General features: G+C 49.5%; 1 protein-coding gene across 1 annotated transcript in view; it reads right to left on the bottom strand.

Moving 5' to 3' along the window:
* The window catches only part of LOC144776450 (calcium-binding protein 2-like), a 78,748-nt gene that overhangs the window by 63,825 nt on the left and 472 nt on the right, over window positions 1–14,451 (bottom strand). The gene's annotated exons all lie outside the window — the stretch shown is intronic.

The raw sequence follows: 14,451 nt of genomic DNA, 5'->3' as shown, positions 1-14,451 counted from the left end.
TAATTTACTACCAACGCATACAGCATTAGACCATTAAGTCCCCCGGGCGCAGTTTCAATAATCTGGAGCGCGTCAACCACACGCTACCCAAGAATTTTGCTACCCCACAAATCATGATGGAAGATGAACTGTCCGTAGAGAGAACACGAAGTGCCTGATTATGGCACCTCAACCCCAGTTCCCTGCAGACTGGTTTCAACCAAAGATTCCGAGCTCCTTTGTAAGCTGGGCAGGCAAAAAACAAATGGGCCACAGACTCCTTTGGTGCCACACAACCTGGGCATGCACGCAGGGGGGCACCAGAGTTTAACCACCTCGCCGTGAACTCATGCACTGGAAGCGTCCCATATCGCAGTTTTAGGTATAACGCACGATCTAGGGGTTTAGTTATCAGGTCGAGGAAGGGCTCCAATTTCCTCACACACTTAAATAACAAGAATTGATCCGTGAGTGGGCCCCCATCCGCAGCCCTCAGCGCATTATTCTGGACCCAGTCCCAATATAGCTTTTTAATCACTTCCTTGGGCGGTGGCAATTGTGACTCCCATGCATCCCTTAACCCCAGGTTAAGAACCAGGTCTTTCAGTTTATTCAGCCATACTATTTTTTTGCCCGTGTCTAGTAGCAGAAGATCATCAAGCCCTTCCGCGTATTTTGCAAGCTCGGCAGTTCTTCTCAAGCGAGTCCAAAACAGCAACGGGCGAAGCCTTACCAAGTCCTTTAATGCTCTTCTACCCAGATCTAGTCTCAGGGGGATCAATGGGGTGGAAGTAGGGAGAGCCACCACCTTCCTTAGGAAGTTATTTTCCGCTGTCGATAGATCAGACACATTTTCGAACCCCCAGAGTTCAGAGCCATATAATGCCGCAGGGAGAATCTGGCCCTCGTAAATGGCCATAGCAGGGGAGACAGGCTTGCTACTTGATTCACGGAGCTCCCTCAAAGTCACCCCGGATACTCTTTGGTGACTGAGTAGCATTTTGGCCAAATGATTCTTCCAGGACATACGACTGTTTATCCGGACACCCAGATAATCAAAGGATTCAACCAACTCCAAAGGAACACCATTAAGTAGAAGATTATTTTTGAATCTCTTGGAGGGGGAGAGTGCCATCAATTTAGTTTTTGACGTGTTAATGGTTAAGCCTCGGTTGGTACAGAAGGAGCTAAACCGGTTCAAGAGTTTTTGCAGGCCCACAGGGGATTTGGAGATTAATAAGGTATCATCGGCGAAGAGTAGGGTGGGGATTTTTTCCCCCGTCAGGGATGGTGCATCCGCCTCCTCTCCCTTCAGATGGTCCACCACACCATTCACAAATAGGGAGAAAAGTGTCGGAGCCATAACGCAGCCCTGGCGTACTCCTCTCCTCACAGGGACCCTATCTGTTAACTGTCCCTGGGATCCCCATCTAACCCTCGCGTAATTCCCCTCGTGGAGCCTTACGATTAGTTTAAGGAGTCCACTGGGAAAACCCATCTCCCCTAGGATTTTCCATAATTTTGCACGAGGGACCAGGTCGAAAGCTGTTTTGAGATCTATGAAGGCCATATATAAACTACCTTTCTTGATGGTCACTGCCTTCCAATAGATAGCAAAAAAGCGAAAGACCTGGTCCATCGTGCCTACCTTTCTTCTAAAGCCCGCTTGTAAGTGGGAAAGAATACTGGCCTCCTCCATCCAATCTCCTACTCTAGAGATAATGACCCTGCCAACCACTTTCTGGATTATGTCTATCAAACTGATAGGTCTGTAGTTAGCAGGGTCCTCTCTAGCCCCCTTCTTGAACACGGTTACCACCTCTGCCCCTTTCCAAGAATCTGGCACCTGGTGACCCCTAGTGATCAGATTCATTATTATGGCTATTAATTTAGCCCAAGCCTGTGGCTCCACCAACAACAAATCTCCAGGAATCCCATCCTGTCCGGCTGCTTTCTTAGGGGTTAGGTGTCGGATCGCCGCCACTACCTCTGAGGTCGTAAATGGGAGGTCGTCCACCCCTGGGGTATCCCCCTCACCCAAACTAACCGTCCCAGGGCTGGTTGTTTCCTCAGAGCCTCCATACAGGGATGAGAAATGATCAAACCATTGCTGACTAGTTATGTGTGCAGCCAATGGTTGTGATTTCCTCTGTCTAGATCTATTAATCAAATCCCAAAAGAGGTTCGGGTTCCTACTGCTCACAGCATTGGATAGGTCCTGCCAATGCTGTTCCTCCCACTCACGTTTGGCCAGTGATAATGCTTTCAGGTAATCCTTCCTGGCCGCTCTAACCAGCAAGGAGTCCCCCGAAATCAGGGCTTTTGTCAGTTGTCTCCTCTTGTCCTTACACTGGTCAGTATACCAGGGTTTAGTAAGAGTGGGGGGTACAATAGTGGCCCTATTGCACTTCGCTTTCGCGGTGAAAAATTGACCAACGTGGTCTAGTGTGGCCTTGTAGGCAGAATCAAGGGAGGGGTAAGGGAGCCTGCTAATCGGATCTTCACCAATCCAGCCCTCCAGGTCTAAAGTCAAGCGCTCCACCAAAGATTTAATGTCCCCTAGATCGTCCTCCCTGAGTTTAGCCTTATCCCATTTCAATCTGCGACAGTTATTATATGGGATGACCTCCATAGATATTTTTGAGGTGACTTTCGCCCTCCTCACTTTTAGGGTAGCCCAGTTAAATTTACAGCACAAGGGATTATGGTCGCTATCCTGACTTGGGTAGACCTCCATGTCAATAAGGTCCGCCCAAAAACAGACATCCATTAGGATGTAGTCAATTCGGGACGGCCCAGTAAGTCTATTGAAGGTCAGTGCCCCTGCCTGATCAGATATAGTCCTACCGTTAAGGGCTCTTAGCTTGTGCTCCCTAGTCAGTGCATTGATTTGAATTGCCCTAGCTGACCATTTCCTAATCGGGGGCAGGGATAATGATGGGATGGACCATTTTGAATCCTCCTCTTCGATGCCCAAGGGATCATCTCCGAGGAGCGGTTCAAACGTGCAATTAAAATCACCCCCCACGATGATCTTTGATGAAGACGGGCAGTTTGCTAAGGCGGAGTCCACAGCTGTTAAAGTTAGGGAGGCAGGGTCCCCAGGGGCCCCTCTAGCATAAACGTTAAAAAGGTCAAGCCTGCTACCCTTCACCCTTCCTCTACCGGAGAGATGGAGGATATCGTTACACTGCAGGGTATGGCGTGTGACCACCCAATCCAGTTCTATTTTGATCCACACCGTAAGGCCCCCCGCTGGTCTACCCTTTCCCTTACTTACTGCTGGAAGAAAGTGAGTGGTATACCCCGCTTTGTATAGTGGATTTAGGCTCCAAGTTTCCTGAAACAGGCAAACATCGAACCTCTCAATAAACACGTGCCACTCTGGTATTTCTAACTTCCTTTTTAACCCCGCAATGTTCCAGGAAAGGAGACTTATTACCCGACTACCTTTTGGCACTAAGGTGTGTCCCTCTCCAGTCCCACCCTCGTTGTCCACCATGGTCATACAGCACCCCCCCTCGGATACCAGGGGGATAGTGGTCACAGGACAACCATCCACGCCAGTCAAGGGGCTAGCGAACATAGAAGCCTCAATAATGTTATTAGTGATCACAGTTTGGACTGGGGGTGGCCCGACCTTCTCCATATCTACACTACCACAGGCACGTCGTGAGGTCTCCCCCTCACGAAGTTCACTTGACTCCCCCCCGGGCGCTGAACTTCAATCACAGTCTTCCAGCCCCGAGAGCTGAAAAAACCGATTATATGTGTCCAGCGGGGTAAAGGGTCTCAAACGGCTCAGCCTGGTGTCGTGGTTACTCATATGTCTATAAGGGACCCTAGACCACGGAAGGAGCTGATCAGGCATCAAGGGAAAATGTTGTCCATGCTGGGGATAGTTGTTAATAGGAGGCAGGGTAAAGGAAGGCCTATAAGATAGGAATTTATTTGGATGTTTAAAAGGGGCAGCCTCTGTCCTGGGATAGAAATATGTTAAGGCTCGAGGGGTGATACGGGATTCGCCATTTCCTGGTGGCCAGTTTAAAATATAATCAACAGCCCGAGGATCTCTAAAATTCACCACCACTATGTCCCCCTCTATATTTTTAGTGCTACTCCCCAGCCAATTAATCCGTCTAACATGGACTATGTCCCCATCTATATTGGGCGCTATCGGCCTGTATGTTCTCAACCAGTGAATAATTTTGTTCTTAAGGTCAACGTATCCCTCCTTCTTATTTTCCGCTATCTGGGGGACCCCTGTCAAGACCACCACAAAGGGCGCTGCTTCTGGGGGAATTTCTACATGTGGGACCTTTTTGTGTGGTATCTTGTTATTCCGACCTACCCCTTGGGTGTTCTGGTTGCCGCTTATCGTAGCCTTTAAAGTTGGTTTGTTTGGGGCGGCGCCTAAATCGGTTCCTGGTGGCTTTGGTTGAGTTGGGGGCTGTGCTTTTTGGGTGGAAAGATCAACTGTGCCCTGGGGCTGTAGGGTTTGCTTGGCCGGCTGTGCTGGGACGGGAGAGTTTTTTTGTGCCAAATTAGAAGGGGGCAATGTCGAAGGTGTTGAATGCGCCACCCCACTCCCCTTGGTTTTAGTCAGAGTGGCCATGCTAGTTATGGTGGCTTCCAGTATGGTCAGATTGATTTCCACCTTTTTAATGGACTCATTGATGGGTAAGAGGAGAGATCTCAACAAGAACTCCAAGTTTCCCATCAATCAAGGGGGGGAAGAGGTAACAGCAACTGCCGCTCCAGTACTATCATCAGGAATCACTGTCTGTATAACTACTTCAGGCGGGTTGTGACCCAATGGTGGTACTACTGCTGGTATAAAATCCTGTTCTACTACTGGGGTACTATCAGATAAAATGGGAGTTTTTAACTTTTTGCCAAACTCAGTATGCGAGGTTTTGACTTTTCCAGGTACCACCCTAAGTGTCTTTCTTTTTTTACTAGGTGGTGGGCGGTGGATCTGGGCAGTAATTAAAAGCTTTGGTTTTTGTTTCCTGGGAATAGATGTGACAGGGGCACAATTAGGACTAGGGGTAGGGGAGACAGATATAATGTTATCCAAGGGGAAATCAGGTGTGGATACAAAGTCACGGAACAATAGGGGGACGCCTTCTGTGCTAGCATTATCCCCACTCAAATCTACAGAACACCCATCCCGGGTTGAATCCAACAAGGAACTGTCAATAAGGGGTCTTTGTTTCAAACTCTCAACTGAGCGACGCCGCTCTGCCCTACGCTCCGCTAGAATGGAATCCTTATCTCCCTCGCTCTTCTTGGGGAAATAATTCTCCAATGAACCGTTGCGTAGTCTACCTTTTTTCCCTGGAGTTTCCTCTTCTGTCGCCATGTCCAACGTATGGCCAAGCACAAGTCACTAAACTGAAGTTGTTAGGGGGCTGGCCCGGCCCGGCCTCCTTCGGCCCCGGACGGCCACAGACGGTCCCGCCCTTGTCCCGGGCTTCTCCCGGGACGCTCCCGCGCCGCGGGGGATTGTCTCTCCTTAAATGTGTGGGAAAATGAATGGTTGAGATAAGGGGGCGGGGCAGGCAAGGAGAGCGGCCCGATGTCGGGAGGCGAGGGTAACCGAGACTTCTGGGACACGAAGTCCGGCCCCTGACGCTCGCAGCCTTGCCTGCACGGTGATGTTCCTTTTTGCTCGCCCGTTGGTCTCAGGAGTCCAGGTAACGCTGCGGGACCCGCGGAGCGGGTTCCGCGAGGAGTAGGTGAAAAAGCCCTCAGCAGTGATGGCGGAGCCTTCTGTGGTAGAGTCAGCAAGTTTCCCACTGCGTCCAGGTGCAGCTACCTTTTCTACAACGAGAGGGGGGCGGGGCAGGCAAGGAGAGCGGCCCGATGGCGGGAGGCGAGGGTAACCGAGACTTCTGGGACACGAAGTCCGGCCCCTGACGCTCGCAGCCTTGCCTGCACGGTGATGTTCCTTTTTGCTCGCCCGTTGGTCTCAGGAGTCCAGGTAGCGCTGCGGGACCCGCGGAGCGGGTTCCGGGAAGAGTAGGTGAAAAAGCCCTCAGCAGTGATGGCGGAGCCCTCTGTGGTAGAGTCAGCAAGTTTCCCACTGCGTCCAGGTGCAGCTACCTTTTCTACAACGAGAGGGGGGCGGGGCAGGCAAGGAGAGCGGCCCGATGGCGGGAGGCGAGGGTAACCGAGACTTCTGGGACACGAAGTCCGGCCCCTGACGCTCGCAGCCTTGCCTGCACGGTGATGTTCCTTTTTGCTCGCCCGTTGGTCTCAGGAGTCCAGGTAGCGCTGCGGGACCCGCGGAGCGGGTTCCGCGAGGAGTAGGTGAAAAAGCCCTCAGCAGTGATGGCGGAGCCCTCTGTGGTAGAGTCAGCAAGTTTCCCACTGCGTCCAGGTGCAGCTACCTTTTCTACAACGAGAGGGGGGCGGGGCAGGCAAGGAGAGCGGCCCGATGGCGGGAGGCGAGGGTAACCGAGACTTCTGGGACACGAAGTCCGGCCCCTGACGCTCGCAGCCTTGCCTGCACGGTGATGTTCCTTTTTGCTCGCCCGTTGGTCTCAGGAGTCCAGGTAGCGCTGCGGGACCCGCGGAGCGGGTTCCGGGAAGAGTAGGTGAAAAAGCCCTCAGCAGTGATGGCGGAGCCCTCTGTGGTAGAGTCAGCAAGTTTCCCACTGCGTCCAGGTGCAGCTACCTTTTCTACAACGAGAGGGGGGCGGGGCAGGCAAGGAGAGCGGCCCGATGGCGGGAGGCGAGGGTAACCGAGACTTCTGGGACACGAAGTCCGGCCCCTGACGCTCGCAGCCTTGCCTGCACGGTGATGTTCCTTTTTGCTCGCCCGTTGGTCTCAGGAGTCCAGGTAGCGCTGCGGGACCCGCGGAGCGGGTTCCGCGAGGAGTAGGTGAAAAAGCCCTCAGCAGTGATGGCGGAGCCCTCTGTGGTAGAGTCAGCAAGTTTCCCACTGCGTCCAGGTGCAGCTACCTTTTCTACAACGAGAGGGGGGCGGGGCAGGCAAGGAGAGCGGCCCGATGGCGGGAGGCGAGGGTAACCGAGACTTCTGGGACACGAAGTCCGGCCCCTGACGCTCGCAGCCTTGCCTGCACGGTGATGTTCCTTTTTGCTCGCCCGTTGGTCTCAGGAGTCCAGGTAGCGCTGCGGGACCCGCGGAGCGGGTTCCGCGAGGAGTAGGTGAAAAAGCCCTCAGCAGTGATGGCGGAGCCCTCTGTGGTAGAGTCAGCAAGTTTCCCACTGCGTCCAGGTGCAGCTACCTTTTCTACAACGAGAGGGGGGCGGGGCAGGCAAGGAGAGCGGCCCGATGGCGGGAGGCGAGGGTAACCGAGACTTCTGGGACACGAAGTCCGGCCCCTGACGCTCGCAGCCTTGCCTGCACGGTGATGTTCCTTTTTGCTCGCCCGTTGGTCTCAGGAGTCCAGGTAGCGCTGCGGGACCCGCGGAGCGGGTTCCGCGAGGAGTAGGTGAAAAAGCCCTCAGCAGTGATGGCGGAGCCCTCTGTGGTAGAGTCAGCAAGTTTCCCTTTTGTACAATTCATACGCTTGCTCCAGCTTGCCCAAGCCAGGTCTGGTGGCTTAGTAGTCCAATGCGTCCACTGTAGGGGTCTGTGTTCGACCTCATGGTCACAGGTTCAAATCCTAGCGGGGCCGCTCAGCCTTTCATCCTTCTGAGATCGATGAGTACCATTGAGGTGAGCAACAATAAACATCTGATATTCAGCGCCAAGATACCCTTGGGTGATCGTGCACTTTACAAATACACATTATGTTGGGATCACAGAGGGCTACCCTGTTATTGACTGCTGAGTCCACTATTTATATTTCCCTTTTGAAGACATCTTCCCTTTATCCATCTTTGTACCAAGACAAATCCCCAGTCAGATTATCTTCATATGAGAGGTTGGACTCCCACTTTTGTCCTTCACTGTGATGCTCCACCTGACTTTCAGTCAAAACCACCCTGATGCCGACCTTCACAGCATACTTTTGTGACGGCCGCCCTCTGTTAAGAGCTCACACATAGTGCCCCTCTCAGTGGTCCGGAATGAGTGGAGTTTATGGGCGGAAAGAGTTTAAGGGTTCAAGAATGGGTGGAGTTTAAGGTGGTGCCACTGGTGCGGGATGGGTGAAGTTAAAATGGAGAAAGGACTTTTTAGGCTCAGGCATGAGTGGAGTTTAGAGGTGGTAAGGATTTCTTTTAGGATTCAGAGATGGGCGGAGGTTGAGGGGTCAGGGATGGGTGGAGTTTAGGGGTAGGAATGGCTTTTATGGTTCAGGGATGGGTGGAGTTTAGGGGGTCAGGGATGGGTGGAGTTTAGGGGTAGGAATGGCTTTTATGGTTCAGGGATGGGTGGAGTTTAGGGTGTCAGGGATGGGTGGAGTTTAGGGGTAGGAATGGCTTTTATGGTTCAGGGATGGGTGGAGTTTAGGGGGTATGGGATGGGTGGAGTTTAGGGGTAGGAATGGCTTTTATGGTCCAGGGATGGGTGGAGTTTAGGGGGTCAGGGATGGGTGGAGTTTAGGGGTATGAATGGTTTTTATGGTTCAGGGATGGGTGGAGTTTAGGGGCTCAGGGATGGGTGGAGTTTAGGGGTAGGAATTCCTTTTATGGTTCAGGGATGGGTGGAATTTAGGGGGTCAGGGATGGGTGGAGTTTAGGGGTAGGAATGGCTTTTATGGTTCAGGGATGGGTGGAGTTTAGGGGTAGGAATGGCTTTTATGGTTCAGGGATGGGTGGAGTTTAGGGGGTCAGGGATGGGTGGAGTTTAGGGGTAGGAATGGCTTTTATGGTACAGGGATGGGTGGAGTTTAGGGGTCAGGGATGGATGGAGTTTATTCGTAATGAATGGTTTTCAAGGGACAGGGCTTGATGGTGTTTGCGGGTGTTGAGGGGTTGGTGAATTAAAAGCATCAGAAGACATTTTTGAGGATGTAAAACTTAGGATCCGAAATAATGTCCAATGAAGTAAAGCACTGAAATAAATATGTCTGACAGATATGTTTCTGAAAGCCAGACCTGCAGCCATTGCATATATATCTTAAAAATATACATGCAAGAGCAAATTTAAAGAAAAAGGCATTCTATACATTTGTTTCTATCAATTGGTAAAAGCCATTCATCCATTAAAGAGTTTAAATGAAATTGGTTCTAAGTAATGGTTTTCCATCAAATTGTTTTTCTATTAAATCAAATACAACCGTTTGGACTTATTTGGGCCAAGATGAGCTAAGTGGGCAGAACACTCTGTCAGTCGCTACTTAATACGCTGTAAACCGATGTAGGATACACAGGAATGGTTGACACGTGTGTAAAAACCTCCTGGATTGCATATGAGGACATCCTCTGCCAATCATGGCCCCTTGAAGCTTAGGTTAGGGTGGGGCCAGCTATAGGTATGTTTTTCCTCTTCCCAACTGAAGCTGGACAACTGGTGGACCAATCCCTTCTTCACCTCTCAAGGCTACCAGTCTGGTCAGAGTATCGGATAGATGGAAAGGTAGGTAATTCGGAGAGGAATCCAAATGTGGGATAAGTCGTAAATAAGGTGTCCATGTTCCAGGATCTGACGTCTGACGGGGTCTCAGACTCTTAGACATCATTGGAACTGTCCATTCTGAGTAAACTTCTACCTCATGCCATGATGAGGTCCGTTCACTATTTTTTGGTGAGGCAGAGAGCAAAAAATGTCTGAGGCTATTAAATGGGAACTGCTACCTCAGATCCCCACAAATGCACCGAGCTGCATGGAAATTGAAATGAAGGAACCAAGGTGGAGGCATCAAGTGAATGCTGGTTCGTCAAACAGCACAAAAGTCAAATATAATTAAAAAAAATCTTAAGAAAGTGAAACTTAACCATAACAAAGTGGCTACTGTCAACTTTGCATTACATGCAGGGACGTTGGAATTATGCGGCAGTGGAGGGTCAAATTATGCGGCGTAATGCCGCACAGTCTGTATAATACTACTTGATTATTTTCTCATTTTTACACTTGTTAACACTGTCTGGGCATAGGTTGCACCTCATCAGCGCTGGTTTAACAGCAAAATATAGCAATAAGTAACATAAAGGAGACCAGTCAACATTTGCAATGGGACTTCCACTGCGGGGCAACAAGACATCGAGTTTGTAGTAACTTTTGAATCATTTGAGCTAGAAACAAAACATTTTTGTTAAAATCTGCAGATTATACAGGAGATGATGTGGCAAGTGCTGTAAATACATAACTCTGCGAAAAAAGCAGAGGCCGCATAATCACATAATTCCAGTGGCCCTGATTACATGGCTGAATTTGTTAAGTACTACGAGTATAACAGTACAGGGATAAACTGTCTTGCTCTGGTTCTTCTTTTCCTGTCCCCTAAGCACTAAAAGACGCACTTTCAACGTACCTACTCGTAACATTTCGCGGATTTACTTTGAATCTTATAAAAAAAAAAATATATATATATATAAATAAATATATATATATTTTTTTTTTAATGGCAATTTACTTTTTAAGCAACAATATATATATATGTGTATATATACATATATATATATATATATATATATATATATATATATATATATATATATATATATATATATATATATATACACACCTTCGCGACTGTATGCTGTTAACAAACTGCTAACCCAGGCGCCCACATTTAATGATTTTAATTAATCGATCATGAATAAAGAAATTAGAAGTGACTGAATTTGTATATGAGAGTGTGTTTGTGTGCCATCACGAATTACTATACTTTGAGGGGCAGATATACAAGCCCCTTGCACCACTTTTGCGTCATTTTCCCCACGTTAAAAATGACGCAAAAGTGGCGCAAGTATTTACATCAGTGTGTTTGTCTACAATATATATATATGTGTCTACAACAGTGTGTGCATATGTGTCGGTCTAGGTGTTTGTATGAGTGTGTGTGTACTTGTTTTCGTGCATAGGTACAAAGTGGCTTTATTCACTATGGGGCAAATTTACAAGCCCCTTGCGCCACATTTGCGTCACTTTTCCCATGTTAAAAATAACGCAAAAGTGGCGCAAAGGCCTTGTAAATAAGCCCCAATATCTTTCTTTTCAATCCTGTCTTGTTGGGAACTACTTTTACCTCCTGTGATTTCTGAGCCCTCTACTTCCACATTTACGAGCAGAACTACAAGTCCCAGAATGCATTGTGTTCCAAAATTGGAAGGTCGCCTTAGCCGTGACACTGGGGCACCCACAGCTACGGCTGTGTTTTGTTAATTATTAATGTGTGTGTACATATAAGTGTGAAGGATATCCGTGTGTGTGTGCGCGAGGAAGGTTATATTACGTCATGTGCGTCCGAGCGCCTGAGACTGCACACCCCTGCCCTGACCCCGGCAGCCCATACTTACGGGATTATCGGCGGATAATGGCCCGCACGTGCAGGGCGAAGGATAAGTGTCTATTTCTGCCTCTAATCGGGTCTGGATGGCCCGGAGCTCTCTCTCCCCCTCTGAGAAGAGGCTCAGCTCAGACAGGGAGACTCTAAGGCCCTGCACCCCGAACTAGATAGAAGAAAACAAAACGAGCCCCCAAACCAGGGGGCGCAGGAGAGTGGAGGCCTTAGGAGCCCGAAATCGAAACAGAGCCCCAACACCCCAAAATCAGGGGGCGGTCCTGAGCCCCCAGGATAAGGGGAAACAACCCACGACACCCCGAATCAGGGAGCACAGTGCAGGGGAAACGGGAGTCCACAGACTCGTCACAGAGCACGATCAGCACCCCAAAATCAGAGTAGGCGGTCATGAACCCCCCGACCCAAGGAAATAAACTCAGGGCACATTTACAAGAAAGTGCCGCAGCGCGGCAACGCAAGCCCTTTGGCTGCGCCACGCTGAAGCACTTTCAGAGCGCAGGAATGTGACATATTTACAATGATATGTCGCATTCCTGTGCTCTCGCCTGCACTGGCGCAGAAGCAGCTGCCATGCGCCGGCGCAGGCACTCTTGCACCATGGTGCAAAGATGCCTGCGTCATGGGGCGATTGTTTTTGTGCAGGAAGGGGCACCTTTTTGCACAAAAACAATCACTACAGGCATTTTCCTCTTTCAATGTGTGCTGTAGAATGCAGCACGCATTGAAAGAGGAAAAAACGAGGAGAAATTAAAAAAATTCTCCTCGCAATGCCACCTGGTGTAGCATTTTAACGCATTTCCAGGTTTACGATTCCTCGTAAATCTGGAAATGTGTCTGGTTCAATGGGTGTTGTGTGGGAACACCCACAGCAACACCCATGCAGCGCCCCTTTCATGCAAAGGATTGTGTGCAAAGGGGCCGTATTTACAACAAGAGGTAAAGTCACGCATGGTGGCTTTTCCTGTCCTTGTAAATATGGAGCAGTAAAATGCAACATAAAAAACACAAAAAGTGACGCACCGGTACCGCAAGGAGCATGTAAGTCTGCCCTTTGCACCTCAAATGTGGCGCAACAATAGCCCCCACGGTGCGGGGGCCCCGAGCTCGAGGAGGCCCCCTCCAGCACTGTACACGGGCGGCAGCTAAGAGCTCTTGTCTGTGTCCGTAGCATTGGGTCCCCCCTCAAGTCAAGTCACTGGAAATCAGGGGCACAGCAGGAAAGATATTGAGAGTCATATTTACAAGGGAAGTAGCAGAGTGAGGTGTTCGCCTTCCTGGCTTAATGCCGTGCTCCGCCACTTCAGAAAGGGGAGAGGATGTGGTCTAACAGCTAGGGCGGTCGACCTCAAATCTGGGGAACCAGATTCGAGTCTCGGCAATGACGCTCAACATCCTGTGATTCTGGGCAAATTACTTAATCTCCCCATGCTCAACAAAAATGAATGTGCCTTTGTGTAACGCAACTGGTGCTCATGTAAAGCGCTCTGATCCCTGATACCTTTGGGTCAGGTTTGCGCTATATAAAACTCTGAAAAGACAGAAAGAAACGCAAGGCTGCACCATACTTACAACAATATTTTGCTGCCTAGCGCCAATACAGGCAATCTTGCACCATAGTGCAAGGGTGTCTGAGTGCAGGGGAAGATTGTTTATGTGCAGGAAGGTCCCCCTTCCTGCAAATAAACATTCTTTAAATGCCGTTTTGTAACTTCTATATGTGCTACTTAATGCAGCACACATAAAACAAAACAGCATTTTTTTTAAAATGAGAGCCTCATTTATGAGAAGTATCGCATCGCTGCGAGAAAGCAGCGATGCGTCACTTTTCAGTGCGCCCTCCTTGCGACACCATTGATACGTCATATTTACTGTATGACGCATCATGTTGTAAGGAATGACAGATACGTCAGTATTACTGACTTATCTTTTAAAGCAAACGAGGCGCATTGCTGGGGTGTGTCTGAAAACAGACACAACTCCAGCAATGTGTCTTTTCACATGGGCCTGCGTTTTGACACATTGGCGTCCTAGAAGTGGCGAGGTGAAATCTTATAGATTTCACTGCGCCACTCCGACGACTCGTGGGGACGCCCACCCTGCATACATTATACCTGATGCAGGTATAATGTAGCACAGGGGTTTAGATGTGTCACTTTGCAAAAATGTTGCAACAAGGCGCAATATTTACGCCGTCACTGCGTCACAAAAAATGATGCAACTGCGGTGCAAAAGTGACGCAGGAGCTTACAAATAAGTCCCTGATTGTTTATGTGCAGAAAGGGGGGCCTTCCTGCACATAAACAATCATTGGCCTTTTGCTGTTTTCATATGTGCTGCACAATGCAGAACACATGAAAACAGCAAAAACGAGGAGAAATGAAGCATTTCTCCTCTTTGCGCCAGAGTAAGACCAGGTTTTCCCTGGTTTTAATGCTGGTGCTGCGGGCCAGTGTCAAAAACAATGGGTGTTGCGGTGGAACGCCAACAGCAGCACCCATTGCCCTCCCCTTTCATGCTAAGCATTGTGTGAACGGGGGCCTTATTTAAAAGGTATGGTTATGCTACTGTGGGTTAATGCTGCCTTGTAAATAAGACAAAGCCCCTATCACCACAGGAACGGCAGTGTTTCTTCCTGCCCCCTCTTCCCTACCTCCTCCCACTAGGGCCCTAGTTGGAGGTCGGGTGGCCGCCATCTTCCTTCAGCCTTGCCCCAGGCCCCTGGGTGGTCCCTGGTCCCATACTCAACACACTGAGTAAAGCATGGATTGTACCCACTCTCAGACTGGGGTTTTGGGGAGCAGCCAACCATGGGGTTGTATGTCGCCTGAGAGGATTGGGGAAGTTGAAGCAGTCCAGCGACTGCTTGCAGCTATGGGCTAAGTTTGGGCTGTAATATAGCCCATGCTATTAAACCGGCCATCTTTATTAACCAGCCTCCATTTTGTCTCTTTGTGACTCACTCTCAGAAGTATCTGTGCGTGATGTCAGTGGCATAAAAAAAATAATGAAGCCACAAACATATTACGCACTACAAGGTTGCTTAGCAAGAACAATATCAGGTTCTACTGTGCCCTTCTCAGTGACACCT

Source organism: Lissotriton helveticus, chromosome 1_1 (genome assembly GCF_964261635.1).
Source record: "Lissotriton helveticus chromosome 1_1, aLisHel1.1, whole genome shotgun sequence".
Lineage (NCBI taxonomy): Eukaryota > Metazoa > Chordata > Amphibia > Caudata > Salamandridae > Lissotriton > Lissotriton helveticus.
Note: the sequence above shows the minus strand (reverse complement) of the source record. Positions and strands in the feature narration are given on the sequence as shown.